This window comes from Oncorhynchus kisutch, linkage group LG13, assembly GCF_002021735.2.
Source record: "Oncorhynchus kisutch isolate 150728-3 linkage group LG13, Okis_V2, whole genome shotgun sequence".
NCBI classification, from domain to species: domain Eukaryota; kingdom Metazoa; phylum Chordata; class Actinopteri; order Salmoniformes; family Salmonidae; genus Oncorhynchus; species Oncorhynchus kisutch.
The window spans coordinates 50,714,221-50,730,915 of record NC_034186.2 but is presented as its reverse complement, the minus strand read 5'-3'; the positions used below and the strand labels follow the sequence as shown (position 1 = coordinate 50,730,915).

The following is a 16,695-nucleotide window of genomic DNA, read 5'->3' as shown; positions in this document are numbered from 1 at the left end:
CTGGTTACTGATGGATCCCATCATAGTTGCTGGAACTAGGCGGAAAAGGTCCGATCTTGTTGGCACACTTGCGTGAAAAAGCAGTGCATGCGGTCAGTGATGTCACTGTTGGAAATTTCCCTCTGTCCAAGCTATAGTTTTTTCAGAAAGGTGGGGTTCCTTTGATGTTCAATTTATGGTTTCCACTAGTTACCACAGCCAGAAATAGGCTATATATGATTTTATGATTTATAAAACATGTTTCTGTAGGTTGCCAAACCTTTTGTAGTTTTTTTCAGACACAAATTAAACACAAAAATGTTCAAATTAAGATTACAGACATTGTTATGCAACATAATTACATTATTAAACAATTCCACAAACATAAAATAACAGTATAATCTCTTGTAGGCAGATTCTGCGTGTAGACCAAAGAATCAGTTGGGGGGGGGGTTGCTTTGGCTTTGGGAGAAATATATTCAGATTCTCTTTAGCCGAAATCCGCATAGATGATGTTTTGACAGTGTCAGAGGTGGGACTGCTTTTGAGCTGTCAAATCCAGAAGCGGCTCCCAGCGTTATACCTAAAGCAGACATTGCCATTGGCTGCACCGAGTCACTTTAATTAAGAGAAATGCCATACAGCCATGTTTACAAGTCCGAACACTGGAATGTGAATTTGTATCTACACCTCGATTAGGCTGATAGAAATCCTCATGATCACATTTAATGATTTTCAATTTGAGCGTCATTATTTCTATATAGCGTACACTTTCACGTTCTGAACTTCCAACGCAAGTGGGGTGGGTGTGGCTTCGTGACAATGATCACAAGAGCAGCTCCTTGCCAATTTGACAATTCCAACACAGTTCCACCTCTTACACTGCCAAAACATCAGCTATGCGGGTGTTGGCTATCGCTGGTTAGAGCTTGATCTGATTGAATCTAGGCCTTCGTCTTTGCCGAAACTCTCAACTTCTAACACGTTTTGGCACAGAAGTTAATCATGCAGCTGACCAAATTACACAATATTTTACTTCTGGGTTAACCGAGATTACATAAATTAACATAATTATTACACATGACAATGTTGTTTACAAGGACGATCACCCTTAAGCATCGCAAAGTCCAATTGTATGAATTGGAATTCGTAACATATCTTTTTTTTGCAGGACGTAACATATATGAAATGAATGACGTTACACACAATTGTGCAACATTTTGGGGGCCCGTTTATACAAAACCTCTGTAAAATCACTTTAAGGGGAGCAGTACCTGCCACAGAAGAGGATGTTTTGAGTATTGTTGTGGCGGATGAAGAACAGAAAGGTGGTGGTCTGCTTTGAAGGTACGTATATTTAACATTACTGATCAAGGAGACCGCCTTGTGGCAGCTGCAGCCTTCGGTGCCTTCCTCATTCACCTCTACAAAGGCCTTGTGTACCACCTCCGACATCTCCAGGTTGTTGTTGGGTGACGTACCTGAGAAATTGCTCCTGAACTCTTCAAAGGAGTCCATCATGCCCATGCTGACCAGAACTGCTTTTAGGTCGCAGGTCTTCTCCATCTTCAATCTGGGGAAGTGCATATGTCCCACCTGGTCCATGCAACAAATGTATCATACGTGAGCTCCCTCTCCAGCTTCTCCAGCCCAGTTTGTCCTCTATCTCTTCTGGGAGCATGCTCAGATCACTCCAGAATCTAGCAGTTGACCTCAGGGATTAAGGTCAAGCAGAACATGCTCTCCTGATACATAATTTTCACTGGTTTACTCTAATTTCTTCTCACCTTGAACTGATCTTCTCTGGTGGATCTCTCCTTGAACTCCTTGCCTCACTTGCAATAAATGGCATTCACCAACAAGTTTTGGTTGTTGACAGCTTCCTTTTGCAACCGGTCCTGGAGTTTTCCCTCTGTCTTTTTATCCACCCAGTTAATATTAACCCTAGCTGCCTCTGCATTGGACTCAAATTTGACAGACTCTAACCTGGCACCGTAGTACTTCCTAGTTTCACAGAGAAAAGCTTTTGTAAAGGCTTTGCCAGGTTCAGTGCATAGGGGGTAGTGCGTACGGGGCCCAGACAGGAGTTTTCTGAACACCTCAGCTTTGTGGCGGGGCAGGGTCTCTAACATCCATGCGGCAATATTGCCCCTGGCCCCTTCAAACTGGCGGTTAGCCAGGCTCAGTGTGTATGGGGTTTGTCATTGTTCAACTCAGACAGGAGTTTTTTTTAACCCATCATGGATGTCACCATCAGCTTTGTGGAGGTGCAGCGCATCTGATATCTGTGTAACAGGATTGCCCTTGGCCTCAAGGAATACCATAGCCAAAGCAGAGGAGAGAAGATGTTTCCTTCGCTGTTCCTCTCGCTGATCTTCTCGAAGAGATTCAGTGAGAATTTGTTGTTTGACACAGACAGAGATGCCATCGTAACTGTTGTGATTGACAGGGAGGAACTGAAAATGAACTGATGTGAGACTTATAGAGCAGGGTGTGGTCTCAAAGGTGAAGAGGAAATGCGTTCAGGTCAAAAGTACAAGGGTGCCAATCTTTCTTTCAAAGCAAAGCCCACCGCTGGTGTGCATGGCCAAAGAGCTCTATGTTCATGTCATTGAACAAATGTAAACGCCTGGAGTTTGCTTAACAGCATTGGCACTTTGATTGGAACTGGTGGTATGGTCAGGTGACATGACAATAGAGCTCTTTGGCAACACGCACCAGTGGTGGGTTTAGCGTTGAAATAAGAAAAGAACCCCATACCTATTGTAAAAAATGGGATCTTTGATGTTATGGGTCCATTTTGGTTCCACTGGTCCTGGGGCCCTTGTTAAGGTCAATGGCATCAAGAAATTTACCCAGTACCGGGACATTTTAACCAAAAACCTGGTTGCCTCTGCCAGGAGGCTGAATGTTGGCCTCAAGTGGATCTTCCAGCAGGACCATAGCCCCAAGCACACATCAAAATCCATAAAGAAATGGTTAATTGACCACAAAATGTTGCAATGGCCATCTCAGTCTCCGGACTGGAACCCTAATGAAAACCTGTGATTTGAATTGAAGAGGGCAGTCCATAAAGCACAGAGGAAGGATATCCAGGATCTGGAAAGATTCTGTATGGAGAAAATGGTCTAAGATCCCTCTTAATGTGTTCTCCAATCTCATAAAGCATTTTAGAAAAAGGCTAAGTGTCATTATTCTAGCAGGGGGGATAAAATAATATAATTGTTTTAAAAAAATGTAGCATACAATATAGCTAAGTATTTGTATTATTTTATATAGTCTTTTTTTGCTCATCTTTAGAGAGAGGGAGAGAGATTCAACCTAACCTGCCTGAGGGAGGCCTCACCATGACAGTTGTCTGTATGTGACTTTGTGTCCTCTCTGATTACCCAGCATTGATTTGGAAGGAGACCAGACTGGGTGGGACAACAATGCATGTATACGGTGTAAAGACAGACAAATTGCTAACATCATGCCTTTATTATTATTATATCCATTTTAGATGTGAGAATTTAAAAAAAACATGTATATCCACCCCCTCCTTCTTTTCAGCACCATATGCTTTTATCTTGACAACTAGGATCATAAGAGACATTGAACCATTAAAATGCTGTTAATGTTTCTGTTGAGGAGACAGCCAGTGAGTGCTTCCCAAATTGCACCCTATTCACTATATAGAGCACTGCTTTTGATCAGGGACCATAGGGCTATGATCAAAAGTGGGGCACTATATAGGGGATAAGGTGCTATTTGGGACACAGCCAGTGAAATGAAGGCATGTGAGATGGCCATGCTGAGGGATGAGCAGTGCTTTATGCTCTGTGAACAGGGCCAGCAATTAGGCTGAATAATTACACGCTGAAGGGGAGACATGCTTCGCCCCACTGATCAGCAAAGTTCACGCAAAGTTATAATTAAACAATAACTTGTTTACAAATGAACACACAAACATTTGTGTACTTAAGGGCGCACAGTGTAGTTAGCTCAGATGCGTCTGAGTGAGGTTGAAAAACAACAATGTCAAATGGTGGAATTATAGGAGCTGGTGGAATTATGGGCGCTGGTGAGCCTTTGTCACGGTTATCTAAGGGAGAGAGAGAGAGTGAGAGAATCATCCCACTGGGCACAAACATCTAGATTTGGTTGAGTTGTCAACTAAGGTGAATTCAATGTGAAATCAACAAAACATTTGACCAGTTTCATTGGATTTAGGTTAAAAGTTGGGTGAAAAAAAATACTAAATTCCAATCAGTTTCCCACGTTGATTCCCACGTCATCACAATGATTTGGAAACAATGTTGATTCAACCAGTTTTTGCCCAGTATTTGACTAAAACGTAATAATTTGAAACCTTTGCTTACATTTGTATATGATCATGTCTCTCTATTATGTGTGGCAATACTTATGAACAGATATCCAAAATTAAAATCACTTGGAGCTGATTTCCTGGTGTTTTTACAGTATTTTATGTCCAACAATGAAAATTCGAAAAAATGTAAATTGGGGAACCCTGCTGTAGGCTATGTACCTTGGGCATTTACACAATGATCTATACAGTGCCGTCGGGAAAAGTACTCAGACCCCTTGACTTTTTCCACATTATGTTACGTTACAGCCTTATTCTAAAATTGATTCAATAAAAACAAACCCTCAGCAATGTACACACACTACCCCATAATGACAAAGCGAAATAAGGTTTTTAGAGATTTTCTGCAAATGTTTTTAAAAAATTTAACAGAAATTCAGACCCTTTGCTATGAGACTGGAACTTGAGATCCTGTTTCCATTGATCCATTGAGATCCTGTTTCCATCCTTGAGATGTTTCTACAACTTGATTGGAGTCCACCTGTGGTAAATTCAATTGACTGGACATGATTTGGAAAGGCGCACACCTGTCTATATAAGGTCCCACAGTTGTCAGAGCAAAAAACAAGCCATGAGGTCTAAGCAATTGTCCATAGAGCTCTGAGACAGGATTGTGTCGAGGCACAGATCTGGTGAAGGGTACCAAAACATTTCTGCAGCATTGAATGTCCCCAATAACACAGTGGCCTCCATCATTCTTAAATGGAAAAAGTTTGCAACCACCAAGACTCTTCCTATAGCTGGCCACCCGGCCAAACTGAGCAATCGGAGGAGAAGGGCCTTGGTCAGGGAGGTGACCAAGAACCCGATGGTCACTCTGACAGAACTTCAGAGTTCCTCTGTGGAGATGGGAGAACCTTCCAGAAGGACATCCATCTCTGCAGCACTCCACCAAACAGGCCTTGGTGGTGGTAGAGTTGCCAGATGGATGCCACTCCTCAGTAAAAGGCACATGACAGCCCGCTTGCAGTTTGCCAAAAGGCACTAAAGACTCTCAGACAATGAGGATCAAGATTCTCTGGTCTGATGAAACCAAGATTGAACTCTTTGGCCTGAATGCCAAGTGTCACGTCTAGAGAAAACCTGGCACCATCCCTACTGTGAATCGTGGTGATGGCAGCATCATGCTGTGGGGATGATTTTCAGCGGCAGGGACTGGGAGGCTAATCGAGGAAAATATGAACGGAGCAAAGTACAGAGAGATCCTTGATGAAAACCTGCTCCAGATCGCTCAGGACCTCAGACTGGGGCCAAGGTTCACCTTCCAACAGGACAACGACCCTTAGCACACGGCCAAGACAATGCAGGAGTGGCTTCAGGACAAGTCTCTGAATGTCCTTCGGTGGCCCAGTCAGTGCCTGGACTTGAACCCGATCGAACATCTCTGGAGAGACCTGAAAATAGCTGTGCATCCCCATCCAACCTGACAGAGCTTGAGAGGATCTGCAGAGAAGAATGGGAGAAACTCCCCAAATACAGGTGTGCCAAGCTTGTAGCGTCATGCCAAAGAAGACTCAATGCTGTAATCGCTGCCAAAGGTGCTTCAAGAAAGGACTGAGTAAAGGGTCTGAATACTAATATAAATGTGATATTATTATACAAAATATATATGAATTAGAAGAAATGTCAAAAAAAAATGTTTTTGCCTTGTCTTTAATGCCGTATTTGTGTAGATGGTCCCCCCCCCCCCCCCCCCCCCATCAATATAATACATTTTAGAATAAGGCTGTAAAGTAACAAAATGTGGAAAAAGTCAAGGGGTCTGAATACTTTCTGACTAATAGAAGGTGCTGTGTTGAAGCCACCTTATCTCCATCTTGGCACTCCCCCTACATTTATGTTATTCTATTACAGATACTTTTAAATGATATATATAAATTATTTATTTATTTTACAAATATATAAAGATTTTCCTTAAAGTATAATTTTTTGAGTAACTAATGTTACTATCCCCACTACAAAAACAAAAAAAAACTTAAATACATGTAATTTTGTCCTTGAAACATTTAATTGATATACTGTAGAATCGCATTAATTCCTATGAAGGACTGCTTCTACTGGGGAGTGCCAATGGGCAAAACATAGCATCAGCAATCCAGTTTTGTACTGTATTTCAAGTTCTAAAAGTAGCCTTATTCTAAAGTATCGTTTGGCACAGAAAGTGAAAAAAGAACACAGAGTTGAGAGAGAGAGAGGACTCTGTAATCATCAGTAATCTCTGCCCACCTGATATAGTCCAGCCGATAAGAACCAAACCTCAGATTGTTCCACTTCATGATATAGGTATCAAACTTGATACACTAATACTAGATACCTTTAAGAACATATTAAAGATTGGAGGCAGCAGGGTGCGAATTATGAGGGAGCCACGGGGGCTCAACTCCCCTGAATGAGACATTAGCTCCCCTAAATGCAACAAAAGTCAAACTTGGGGGGGGGGGGGGGTCTCTAAGTAATGTTAATTTAACCATTCTCCTATTTGTTAAAATGCAGTGGTGAATTTGAAAATAAAAGCTTCCAAATGAAACTAACACCCCCAACCTTCTGTCATGGTTTAAACCATGTATTTCTAGGTGGCTGCACAAACGTCTCCCTGTCCACTGCCTGTCCACTCAGTATAAAAATAGCCTTTATTTTAATGCATTAGATTTATCCGTTGATTTATCATTGTTTGCTTTTTTCAGTCAGCTGTTTAGAGAGCCGTGCCAGCCGTGGCCAGCCGTGACCGCCGTGCCAGCCGTGGCCAGAAGAAGTAGACCATATATTTAGCTTCATTCATTTTCTATCACACACTATTTTTTTCATCATCGGCTGATGATGATGGTTGCCAATATCACTAGACTACTAGCCTACAGCTAGACACCAATGTGCATCCAATCCATCCAACATTAATGACAATAGGCCTATAGTTGACTCTTTCGGTTAGAAGCATTCAATTTTGCAATGGCATAGGTCTACATTATTTTGGACTTGTGTGCCCATAAGAACTGTTTTCACAGTGAAACATAATGATATGCAACGTAGGCAGAGTTACACTTGCATTTTCCAGATCTCCAAGATCCAGGAATTGTACATGGTTTAAATTCAATGTTGTAATTAAATTGTTAAATGCTTATAAATGACTAAGAACACTGTCATAAATGCCATTAAGGAAAGAAAGGTAGTGTTTTATGTCACAGGATCTGTGAAGACTCCAAGCATTCAACCCATAAATTATGGACAACTCATGAACTACGGTGTAAACATGTTTCGATTCAACTACCTGCTCTGCATGTGTTCATGTATGTCAAATTGCCTCAGAGGGTAGGCTACCGGTAGTGGTGTAGGCCAAGTGGAGGGTAAACGCAGATTATCCACCTTTTTCAGAAAAAAATGCATTGAAAGTACAGGGAGTGTTACTATTTTCACCCCAACCACCAATCAGAGTTTACCAAAACATTTTTTACCACTACATCACTGGCTACCGGTAGTATGAATTGACCATAAACTCAAAAAGTGTGCCTAATGACATTCAGTGATTGCCATTGATTAGGGCTACATTAATTGATGTGATTGAATTGAATGGACCTTTTTTGTAGCCTGACAAGTCAATAACTCCTGAAATGGGGCTGAAACTGTCACAGGAAAAACGAGATGGTCACCCTAACACTTTTTGTGTTTGGTTAACAGATGTCTATTTCCATTCCTCAAATGGCTTGAGTGTATGTACATGCATTGCACTATTTGGATGATTTTGAAGTGGAGAAACATACACCGGTAGCATACTTTTTGAAGTGATTTGTTTGACAATCAGACGAAAGCATCATGACTGGTTGTGTTCATGCCACATCAAAAGGTCATTCAATTGTATTATAAGGGCCATAACCCCCCCCCCCCCCCCCATCCCTTACATGTCACTTTAGGTGAATTGTCAGGCAGAGAGACCCATTTCCACCTCTACTCAAAGTAAGTAAAAGTCTAAACGAAGATGTCCAGCCATGCAGATTTAACCTATTATACTCAGTAGTGTAGTGCAATATTTTTAGGTAGTGTAGTGCAAATTACACCATAATTTCTCAATCAAAGTTTGCCTCGTAGCCTGTTGAATAATATCATTTTATGCGCATAAAACCCATCATCCAAATGCAACGTCTACCTATGCCGACACACATTGTATTTTAATACCCTCAAACACCAAATTAGGCCTACCTAATTTCGAAATAGGCCATCGTGTATGACAATTATTTTTGTTTTACAGGTGAAATTTCCAACCTGCGTCTGAATGCCAACCATAACCATTTGATCTCAATCGGTTTCATGAGAATATGTATTTAGATCTGTTCTTGAGTGATACTGAGTAAATACTCCATGAGCGGATTTCAGAGCAGATGATATTAATGAGCTCTTGGGCGCCACTTTGGTTTTAGAAGAGGGGTGGACATAACCTAGTGGGATGTCTGGGGGTCCTCTCCCAGAATTTTTTGGGGCATTACGTCATACAGGAAAACGTCCCTGGCGGAACAGATATGACAGCTTGTTACACAAAGGAAAAGGGCTGGGTTTGAGTGAAAGAGCGGGAAGACGGAGGGACACAGGGAGAAGCTGTACTATCGTAAATACAGTATCTAATGCATTCTAAATTACCGCCCATTTGGAAAAGGAAAATGCAATAAATATTTACTCTGATCTGCGCATCGGTAGGTTGGTGGTAGATGGAAGGCCGGGTTGCCTAACCGAGTCCTTTGAAGACTGTCTCTGGTTGTCAATTGGATACATTGTAGTAACGTCGTTGGGTGATAGACGGGATACTCTGTCTGTTCCTTCCTAACCCTCGTTGCATCTGCTGTTGCTAACTCAATGGCTAGGAGGTATCACTTCTGTAGTGAATAAGAGTTCAAAGTTCATACTATTTGCAACCAATCTCACGCTGATGTTAGCTTCATTCTGTAGTTATTATCTGAACCATTCTGACATCGGACCGTCGCCCTACATACTCGGAACAGGAGGTTATATTGTCGTCAAGGGCTTATATAGGAAGGGAGAGGAGGGTGTATTTGAAAAGTTTTATAGCCCATGTCCCTTCACAGGGGCGGGCCACTGATTGAGCAGAGCCCTGTCTTATGAAAACCCAATTCTCACATTTTAGAAGCTAAAATCACATTTCATCCCATCAGGAATAATTTCATATTCAAACATTTAAATTGAACAACAATTCCATGTGAATCCGATAACTCTGATGTGTAGACTTTCCACTGTAGAGTTTATGTCATCTTATCATTGATGAGAATGTGTCACGTTCTGACCTTTATTTCCTTTGTTTTGTATTTATTTAGTATGGTCAGGGCGTGAGTTGGGTGGGCAGTCTATGTTTGTTTTTCTAGGTTTTGGGTATTTCTATGTTTCGGCCCAGTATGGTTCTCAATCAGAGGCAGGTGTCATTAGTTGTCTCTGATTGAGAATCATACTTAGGTAGCCTGGGTTTCACTGTGTGTTTGTGGGTGATTGTTCCTGTCTCTGTGTTTGCACCAGATAGGACTGTTTAGGTTTTTGCACATTTATTGTTTTGTTAGTTATTTCATGTCTAGTTCCTTTATTAAAGAACATGAATAACCACCACGCTGCATTTTGGTCCGCTTCTCCTTCACCACAGGAAAACCCTTACAGAATGTCTCAGATGACAACCGTACTGACATCATATTCATTAAGTACCACCGCATATTTTCAATTGTTCGGATTACCAGAATATAGTTCATTTCCCCCCACCTACTGATGTTCCCAGAATCTCTATGTTAACCAAGGATTTTGCAAATGTAACCTCAGTAGGGTAGAGAGAGGAAAAAGGGGGAAAGAGGTATTTATGACTGTCATAAACCTACCCCCCAGGCCAATGTCATGACAACTGTATATGTATTCTTTAAATATTTGGTAGGAAAGGGGTGAAGTGCCCAGAAATCTACCAAAATGACTAATTCTTAAATGTACTTTTATCTACATTTTGGAACTATGGACATGAAGCCATTTCAATATTACTCTACTTAAGTGATAATGCACTTGAAGCCGGTGTTTGGAGGATATATCGGCATGGGCGTTGTTAAACCCGAGACGAAGTCGAGGGCTGGCAAACTGTGCCAATATATTCTCAGAAGACCGGCTTTGAGGGCATTGTCACTTTTATACAACGGGTTACCAACATTTTCAAATAATTATAAATGTTTTCATTAAAAATGTTATTTTGATTAATTTATTCATACCATTTCATCCTTCCACAAGATAGCCGGTTGGTCGTTTGTTCTATTGGTTCGGTTGCCAGGGACGGGACCCAGTCGTTCAGTCTTTTTGTTCAGAAGAGCTAGCCAACAACACAGCTAACACAATCACCTCAAACTGATGCTGGAAAGACAGCAAACTAGCTGTTTTACCTGCTTTCTATTGATAATTTTTTATGGATATATACAAAACTATGTTGATTCATGATTTTGACTAGATTAGAAAAGCTGCCTGTCTGTCTCATCTCGACTCCGGACAAATTCCTTACTATGGGACAGCTAGATATCGAATTTGAATATTGAAACAATGTTGCAAATGTCGGAGAGACAGACCGCAAGGTTTATACAAATCCCCGCTGTTGAAAACTAAATGTTAGTATGTATAGGTATATTTTTTTCTCCCCAATTTTGTGATATCCAAATGCGATCTTGTCTCATCTCTGCAACTCCCCAATGGGCTCAGGAGAGGCGAAGGTCGAATCATGTTCTCTCTGAAACATGACCCGCCAAACCAAGCTTCTTAACACCTGCCCACTTAACCTGAAAGCCAACCGCACCAATGTGTAGGAGGAAATACCGTCAGCCTGCAGGCGCCCGGCCCGGCATAAGGAGTTGCTAGAGCGCGATGAGCCAAGTATAGCCCCCGCGGCCAAACCCTCCCCTAAGCCGTGCACCGCCCTATGGGACTCCCAGTAACGGCCGGTTGTGAAACAGCCTGGATCATCGAACCCGGGTCTGTAGTGAAGCCTCAAGCACTGTGATGCAGGGCCTTAGACAGCTGCGCCACTTGAGAGAAATGGTCATCTAAAAGAAATGTGAGATAATGTCTAGATGCTTTTTGCAGTGGAGATCAAGTTCATAAATTGCCTGGCTGGTCTGATGAGACAGTGGATTGCACAGTCAGATGGAACAGAGCAAATATATACATGATCCATTTGATTGTATTCCCCACACTACATTGAACATTTTAAGTCATCATTAGGCTTAATATGCCACTTACTAATTAAGTTATGGCCAATTCAAATTACAGAACTGTAATTTTAGGGGACAGGTGTGTGTAACGATGGGAAGCAGGTGTGCTCCCTGACGCGCGGCTCCTGACGCCCGGCTCCAGCCGCAGGATGATGCGGGCCAGGGGGACAGCCCTGAGGGTGAGGAGCGGACCGGTCTAGACGGCGGAGATGGAAATCTCTGACGATGTTGAGGTCCAGGATGTCGGCCGCCGGGACCCAACAGCGCTCCTCTGGGCTGTAACCCTCCCAGTCCACCATGTGCTGGAACCGACCCCCACGATGTCAGAAGTCCAGGAGAGACCTGAAGGCATAGATTATTAACTTCTCCAGGTCCTGGACTCCCGACGATGTAGGTGTCGGCTCCAGTACCTGGTGTACTGGGAGGGGTGCAGCCCAGAGGAGCGCTGTTAGATCCCGCCCTGGACCGGCCTGGTTCCATCAATGTCCAGGGGAGGCAGGGGAGTGTCGCGGGGGACGGCTCCAGTACCTGGTGTACTGGGAGGGGTGCAGCCCAGAGGAGCACTGTTAGATCCCGCCCTGGACCGGCCTGGTTCCATCGATGTCCAGGGGAGGCAGGGGAGTGTCGAGGTGACGGCTCCAGTACCTGGTGTACTGGGAGGGGTGCAGCCCAGAGGAGCACTGTTAGATCCCGCCCTGACCGGCCTGGTTCCATCGATGTCCAGGGGAGGCAGGGGAGTGTCGCGGGGGACGGCTATTAGATAGTAGCTAATTACCTGGCTAGCTATTTAGCCATTGTTAACCACTGCTAGCTCAGACACCAGCCGCTTTAACCCGGATAATACCTGCCAGTCTGCACAGCGCGATATCAGCCCAGAGCATATCGGACTGCTTTTTTTCACTACATCACTGGATTCCTGCCACAAGCTCTGGACCATTACACCGGATCATCGCAGCTAGCTAGCTGCTACCGAGTGGCTATTGTGGCTAACGCCCTTGCCCAGAAGCAATCACCAGTTAGCTCAGCACGAGGCTAGCTCTCCCGGCTAGCAAACAAAGTACACCAACTACAATACCTCTCTTGCCAATTGGCCTGGACCCTTTGTCAACTCAGAGCCCCGCTGATCCATCACGACTGGTCTGCTGACGTAATTCAGCCGATGTGCTCTCAACCGGCCCCTGCATCGTGGATGTCGGTGAAGACCCATCTGCTATCCACGGCCCGCTAGCTTTTCTGAACGCCGTGTCTCCCACTCGCCTGGCGTAGTAACGATTACCGAACGGCTCCCTGTTTCATCTATTGCTGCTCATGATCACTCGGCTACATAGCTGATGCCTGCTGGACTGTTCATTAACACAGTACTTCATTTTGTTTATCTGTCGGCCCAAGCCTCGAACTCAGGTGTATAGCTAACTGACCCTCTCTGCCCATTCATCGCCATTTACCCGTTGTTGTTGTCTTAGTTGTTTACCCGTTGTTGTTGTCTTAGCTCTCCCAATCAACACCTGTGATTGCTGAATGCCTCACTCTGTCAATATGCCTTGTATACTGTTGTTTAGGGTAGCTATCAATGTTTTATTTTACTGCAGAGCCCCTACTCCCGCTCAACATGCCTCAGATAGCTACGTTGTCCCACACCACACACATGCGGAGACCGCACCTAGCTTAACTGGCGCCTCCAGAGATGCAGCCTCTCTCATCGTCACCCAATGCCTAGGTTTACCTCCACTGTACTCGCACCCTACCATACCCTTGTCTGTACATTATGCCCTGAATCTATCCTACCATGCCCAGAAATCTGCTCCTTTTATTCTCTGTTCCCAATGCACTAGACGACCAGTTCTTATAGCCTTTAGACGTACCCTCATCCTACTCCTCCTCTGTTCCTCTGGTGATGTAAAGGTTAACTCAGGCCCTGTGTGTCCCCAGGCACTCTCATTTGTTGACATCTGTAACCGTAAAAGCCTTGGGTTCATGCATGTTAACATCAGAAGCCTCCTCCCTAAGTTTGCTTTATTCACATCTTTATCACACTCCGCCAACCCTGATGTCCTAGCCATGTCTGAATCCTGGCTTAGGAAGGCCACCAAAAATTCTGAAATTTCCATCCCCAATTACAACACTTTCCGTCAAGATAGGCGGCAGAGTTGCAATCAACTGTAGAGATAGCCTGCAGAGTTCTATGCCCAAACAGTTCGAGCTTCTACTTTTATAAATACAGTTGACAGCCCAAACAGTTGAAATACAGTTGAAGTCGGAAGTTTACATAAACTTAAGTTGTAGTCATTAAAACTCGTTTTTCAACCACTCCACAAATGTCTTGTTAACAAACAATAGTTTTGGCAAGTTGGTTAGGACATCTACTTTGTGCTTGACACAAGTAATTTTTCCAACAATTGTTTACAGACAGACAAATCCAGTGGTTCAGAAGTTTACAAACACTAAGTTGACCGTGCCTTTAAACAGCCTTAAAAATTCCAGAAAATGTCATGGCTTTAGAAGATTCTGATAGGCTAATTGGAGGTGTACCTGTGGATGTATTTCAAGGCCTACCTTCAAACTCAGTGCCTCTTTGCTTGACATCATGGGAAAATCCCAAAAAATCAGCCAAGACCCCAGAAGAAAATTGTGGACCTCCATAAGTCTGGTTCATCCTTGGGAGCAATTTCCAAACACCTGAAGGTACCACATTCACCTGTACAAACAATAGTGCACAGGTATAAACACCATGGGATCCACACAGCTGTCATACCGCTCAGGAAGGAGACGCGTTCTGTCTCCTAGAGATGAATGTACTTTGGTGCGAAAAGTGCAAATCAATCCCAGAACAACAGCAAAGGACATTGTGAAGATGCTGGAGTAAACAGATTCAAAAGTATCTATATCCACAGTAAAACGAGTCCTATATCGACATAACCTGAAAGGCCGCTCAGCAAGGAAGAAGCCACTGCTCCAAAACCGCCATAAAAAAGCCAGACTATGGTTTGCAACTGCACATGGGGACAAAGATCGTACTTTTTGGAGAAATCTCCTCTGGTCTGATGAAACAAAACTAGAACTGTTTGGCCATAATGACCATCGTTATGTTTGGAGGAAAAAGTGGGAGGCTTGCAAGCCAAAGAACACCATCCCAACCGTGACGCATGGGGGTGGCAGCATCATGTTGTGGGGGTGTTTTGCTGCAGGAGGGACTGGTGCACTTCCTAAAATAGATGGCTTCATGAGGACAGACAATTATGTGGATATATTGAAGCAACATCTCAAGACATCAGTCAGGAAGTTAAAGCTTGATCGCAAATGGGTCTTCCAAATGGACAATGACCCAAAACATTTGACCCAAGTTAAGCAAAGAAAAGGCAATGCTACCAAATACGTATTGAGGGTAAGTAAACTTCTAACCCACTGGGAATGTGAAGGAAATAAAAACTGAAATATCATTCTCTCTTCTATTATTGACTTTTCACATTCTTAAAATAAAGTGGTGATCCAAACTGACCTAGACAGGGAATATTTATTAGGATTAAATGTCAGGAATTGTGAAAAACCAATTTGCCCTCTAAATACACCTCTGATGTTTTCAACCAGGATCTCAGTGATCACTGCCTCATCGCCTTTGTCCATTATGGTTCCGCGGTCAAGCGACCACCCCTCATCACTGTCAAATGCTCCCTACAACACTTCTGCGAGCAGGCCTTCCTAATGGACCTGGCCCGGGTATCCTTGAAGGAAATTTACCTCATCCGGTCAGTAGAGGATGCCTGTTTGTTCTTTAAAAGTGCTTTCCTCACCATCTTAAACAAGAATGTTCCTTAACAAAAATGTTGAACTAAGAACAGATATAGCCCTTGGTTCACTCCAGACTTGATTGCCCCTGACCAGTACAAAAACATTCTGGGGCGTACTGCATTAGCATCGAATAGTCCCCGCGATATGCATCTTTTCAGGGAAGTCAGGAACCAATATACACAGTCCGTTAGGAAAGCAAAGGCTAGCTTTTTCAAACAGAAATTTGCATCCTGCAGCACTAATTCAAAATGTTTTGGGACACTGTAAAGTCCATGGAGAATAAGAGCACCTCCTCCCAGCTGCTCACTGCACTGATACTAGGAAACACTGTCACCACCACGATAATTGATAATTTCAACAAGCATTTCTCTACGGCTGGCCATGCTTTCCACCTGGCTACCCCAACCCCGGCCAACATCTCTGCACCCCCCGCAACAACTGGCCCAAACCACCCCCCCTTCTCCTTCACCCAAATCCAGACAGCTGATGTTCTGTTAGAGCTGCAAAATCTGGATCCCTACTAATCAGCTAGGCTAGACAATCTGGACCCTCTCTTCCTAAAATTATCCGCCGCCATTGTTGCAACCCCTATTACTAGTCTGTTCAACTTCTCTTTTGTATCATCTGAGATTCCTAAAGATTGGAAAGCGGCCACCCCCTCTTCAAAGGGGGATGTCTAGAGCCAAACTGTTACAGACCTATATCCATCCTGCCCTGCCTTTCTAAAGTCTTCGAAAGCCAAGTGAACAAACAGATCACCGACCATTTCAAATCCCACCGTACCTTCTCCGCTATGCAATCCGGTTTCTGAGCTGGTAACGGGTGTACCTCAGCCACGCTCAAGGTCCTAAACGATATCATAACCGCCATCGATAAAAGACAGTACTGTGCAGCCATCTTCATCGACCTGGTCAATGCTTTCGACTCTGTCAATCATCGTATTCTTATCGGCAGATTCAATAGCCTTGGTTTCTCTAATGACTGTCTTGCCTGGCTCACTAACTACTTCTCAGATAGAGTCCAGTGTGTCAAATCGGAGGGCCTGTGTCACGTCCTGACCTTAGTTCCTTTTTTATGTCTTTATTTTAGTTTGGTCGGGGCGTGAGTTGTGGTGGGCATTCTATGTTTTGTGTTCTATGTTTTCTATTTCTATGTGTTTGGCCTGGTACGGTTCCCAATCAGAGGCAGCTGGCTATCGTTGTCTCTGATTGAGAACCATACTTAGGCAGCCTGTTTTCCCACTATGGGTTGTGGATAGTTATTTTCTTTTTAGTGTTTTTGTTGCACCTTACAGAACTGTTCATTTGTCGGTTTGTTGTTTTTGTTCAGTTTTCATCTTTATAAAAA

The 16,695-nt window shown here is 43.5% G+C and overlaps 1 pseudogene; it reads right to left on the bottom strand.

Annotated features, from left to right (window-relative positions):
- Window positions 1-1,237: 1,237 nt before the first annotated feature.
- LOC109902925 (leukocyte elastase inhibitor pseudogene) lies at window positions 1,238-2,111 on the bottom strand (annotated as a pseudogene).
- Window positions 2,112-16,695: the final 14,584 nt, after the last annotated feature.